We start from the raw sequence: 4,772 nt of genomic DNA on the forward strand, positions 1-4,772 counted from the left end.
AGTGTTATTACAGTGTAGTGTGACAGCCCCGAATGAATTCTGAACCATCTCAGTCTGTCTCCTCCCAACGCTGCCCTGCCCATTTATATTCCATGAAGTAGCCCGCAGCAGGTGCGCAATTTGGTGACGGTGGCGCGAGTGAGGAAGTTTCAAACCCTCAGAACCCTATGAAGTGTACATCACATACTCACTACTTTACCCTGCAACTGGGTCAAAACCTTTGGAAAATCAGGAAGTCAAAGCATTTGGACAATCAGGAAGTCAAAGCTTTTGGACAATCAGGAAGTCAATGCTTTTGGACAATCAGGAATTCAAAGCTTTTGGACAATAAGGAAGTCAATGCTTTTGGACAATCAGGAAGTAAATGCTTTTGGACAATCAGGAAATCAAAATAAAATGGGCTTAGGGGCACTGTGTAGCTCAGTTGGTAGAGCATGGCGCTTGCAACACCAGGATTGTGGGTTCGATTCCCACGGGGGGCCAGTATGAAAAATGTATGCACTCACTAACTGTAAGACGCTCTGGATAAGAGCGTCTGCTAAATGACTAAACATTTTTAAAAATGCTTACCTGTCATGTGGCCTGTGCTCCTGGCTGAGGACTCCTCTTTCACACCACTGTCCCTAAAACCCAGAGAGGGACATAGTGAGTACTTAACACACACACACACACACACACACACACACACACACACACACACACACACACACACACACACACAAAGATATTTGAGTCTCTCTGTGGTCAATATTGCCTTACAGATATAGTTGGACAATTTTGGGCATCACACTGTACCTGATACATTATCAATTGGAACAATAGGAATAGCCACAGGCATAAAAGGCCTATGTTTATTTTAGCAGTACCCCGTTAACACGTCTATGGGAGAGTGGGGGGTCACAGTGGGGGAGATATTCAGGGTGATGAAGGGTAAAGGATGAGGGAGGTTAGGGGGGGCAGGGTGGCAGCCACATGGGGTCAGAGTTTAATCCAATCATGAGATCTCACAACTCTCTGCTACATCCAGCTACTCCCCCAAAACTAACATCACACAGCTGCTGCTTTCAGTGTCACACACACCCTGCACACACACACACACGCAGGGGCGTACTGGGACCAAATATCGGCCCTGGCATTTCTAACACACCGGCCCATTAACTTTCCTTCAGGCCCCCATTATTAGCCAGATATTTATAACATTGCGGCAAAAAAAAAGTTAGACAGGCCCACTGGGCTAAAAATGTACCAGCCCATCTGCCATTTGCCTGAAATGCCAGATGGCCAGTCCGCCCCTGCACACACACACACACACACACACACACACACACAAACACACAGGCCACAAACCCAGTGGGGGGTGATATCAGTGGCTGTAAACCTCAATAAAGACAAAAGACACACACACACTCACACACACACACAGATCCCCCACTGGGTTTCTGATAAAGCTGCTAACTTCTAAATGAGGGACTAAGGCCAAGAGGGACTCACCCTCACAGAGGAAAGGAACACCAGCTTTGTAGCAGTACACTACAATTTCTGCAATTAATACCATAACATTGCATTGTTGATTTGCCTAACAGGCAGTACAATAACAAGTTGACTAAAGTATACATTACTGCCACACATGGCACAGTTCTACGATTACATCTGTTGCTGGGTCAGAAAATAACCTTATTGTTTTTGGACAGCTGAGCTGCTGATTGTAGACTGGTGAGATGGTAATCCACTGGCCCTACTGGTGGGACATAGACAAAACAATCTGGCCCTTTTCAGACCCAGGGCCGGCCCTAGCATTTCAGGGGCCCTAAGCAAGATTTGTTTGGGGGCTCCCCCACCTCGCGGGCAAAATATTTTAGTTGACTGGGGAGGGAAATGATTTTGTTTTAAAGTTAATTTCCTGCCATTCTACCCATTTTGCCATGGGGTGGAGAGACATTTTTGCAGTTTTAAAGCTAATTTCCTGCAATTGTACACGTTTTGCCAAGACCTATGCCATGTTAATGATATCTGAGTGAGAGTGACTACCTAAATCAATGGGGGCCTTTGGAGGTCAGGGCCCCTGGGCACATGCCCTGCGTGCCCGGTCGGTATTTGACCATGATTAATACCTAAGCGAATGCTTATGTCACTTATGCTTGGAGCCGGCCCTGCTCAGACCCAAAGTACTGTTAGTATAGGGGTTACAAATCCTAAATTAATTTAAATTAATAAAACAGCCCACTTTGATTCTACCATGACACGCCAAATGAGGAACAACTGTGAGGTTCAGTGCCATGTGCATGTGCCCCAAATAACAGGACAATTAGGCTACAGTCCATGACAGGAACCATGCCACTGTTTCTCCAAGAATCCTGTTTCTTCCACACCTCCTTGAAGATAACAGACAGGCCTAATTGTCTCATCAGTTGCCACTAATTGTGTCTCTCTCTTCTTGTGAATTTATTGGGCTGCCTATTATCAAGAACTCCAGTTCCAAATTGGCACAAACTATAAAAAGGATGATATAGTATCAAAATGTGACATATTGCGCACATCCGGTTGTCACGTGCCTAGCAGGCCGTTCTATACCCCCCTATTGATATAGCCATCTGTACAGCAGCAAACGATGTTTCGATAAGTAAATGTATAGAAACCGCCCCAATCCTCTTTAGCTACCCAAATAAACCATAAGATCTAATAAATGACCTAATTGACATAGGCTATAGTTAGAGGACGCACGAGTTTATGACACGGTGTTTTTATTTATACAAAAACAATATCAATAGGTTTGTGTATCTCATAAGAATGCCAATATATAGGCCAGAAAATGCTCGGTTTGTGAATTTCGAGGACATGACGCAAATCAGCTGTCAACACCTAATTATTAGGCTAAGTATGTGTTAAGGGCAATGCCTTAATTATATATAAAGCGCGCGCATCAATTATTGTGGAGAACACAATTCCAATAGATATTTTCGATTTCACCTTCAACAATCACTGCAATTGTGAAACCACCACCTCGAAAATTAAACCTTTATTCCAAAAACCAGCCAACAATAATATTAGACTAGTCAATCAAGCCACCGTGCACATTATCAAGCCCGTATTCTAGAACGAGATTTTTTACCTTTCAGACTCGCTCCAGGTCTGTCCTGACGATGAGGTCCAATCCATATATTCCGTCAGTTAAAGGGTAACCCGTTTTTTTATATCATCCTGCCAAGGCTGCCATTAGTCCATTTAAAGGTTCCGATAAAAAGGGGAAATGTCGATGGTCGGTTTCCCAATCATTAATGCGTTTGGAAGAGGTTGGGACTCGAGATGATGCGCGTCTTGAAACGTGCCACCTATGCGGCGGGGTATTGTCATACACACGGCCCTCTGCCCCTCAGCCCTCACACACCCCTCCTCCACCTCAACTAAAGTCGCACGGATGCCTCAAATGTTTCTAAGGATGATGTTTTAGATAGAATGTCTGAATTCTGAATTCTCAGAATACATATTTTTTAATGGGTGAATACAGCCTACTATAAGTCTAATGTATTTATGTGATTTTGCACTTTTGCCTAATTTCCAAAAAGGTTTAGACCAAATGTCTTACTTCAAAATGGAGAAGTGAATGTAGCTCTGGTAAAAGAGGATACAGAAGATCCGGGGCAATTCAAACCGTCCAATATGTTTATTATGGAGTTTTCAGAAATGTGTATTGTGACAGTTTTACTGTTTTGTTATTGGAATAATGTGAATGATGTATGTGTGTGATACATAATAGCCAACATGTGTTAATGTGTGCATGAAATGATGTTGAGGTACATAACAGAATGTAATGTGTGTGGGTGTAGATGAATTGTAACTTCCCTAAGCGGCACTAGATGTCCCTATAAGCTTTACAATTACTGTTTTACCTTCAACCTATTTTGGTCTACTGTATAGAGTATCACAGTATGAGTCATAATACCCATAAAACCTAGAGGTAAACAGGGAAATGGAAATGGTTCCAATCGTTTTTCCACCATTCATTTTTCCCATACAGGATTTTAGAAACACTTAAAATACGGGCTGTGTTTCGTGTAGGCTTACCCTGGCGTGACGTTTTGATAACCGTGTAAATCTCTCTGGGACAAGGTGACTTTTCCCTGGCTAAACTAGCTGGCTAGCTGAACTATGCTGCCTTCCGTTCTCATTGCCAAACTTCATAAATACTGCACCCTCAACTTCAAAACTGCTTACAATCACGTAACTAAGAAATTCTCTCGAAAATAAACTTGAAAATGATTGATTGTTTTGTTGAATAGCCACAACGGTGGCGAAGGATATCATTTCTACATAACGTAGATCCAAGTTCAGTTTTGAGATCCACCGGCGTCATAGGCTGGTTTCTGACAAGCTGGACGTTTCTGACTGGCTTTGGAATTGTGACAATGGGATATGTAGTGATTTTGCCAACACAGCCAGATATGTACACAGTCTTGTACCCCTAACCTTTTTTAAACTGACTATCATATTTGTTGATTAAATCAGACTTTATTATTATAACGAGTAATCCAGGAATATCACAAGTTAATTGACATGAGAAAACTCGCGCCAATGACTACAATAGAGCTCCTCCTCCTCAACACTCTATTGTAACTTTGATATGCAGGGTTGGGGAGTCCCCAGTCCACCTGGCCGTGCTGCTGCTCCAGTTTCAACTCTTCTGCCTGTGGCTTTGGAACGCTGACCTGTTCACCGGACGTGCTGCCTTGTCCCAGACCTGCTGTTTTCAACTCTCTCTCTCTCTACCGCTCCTG

This window comes from Coregonus clupeaformis, chromosome 21 (genome assembly GCF_020615455.1).
Source record: "Coregonus clupeaformis isolate EN_2021a chromosome 21, ASM2061545v1, whole genome shotgun sequence".
NCBI lineage: Eukaryota > Metazoa > Chordata > Actinopteri > Salmoniformes > Salmonidae > Coregonus > Coregonus clupeaformis.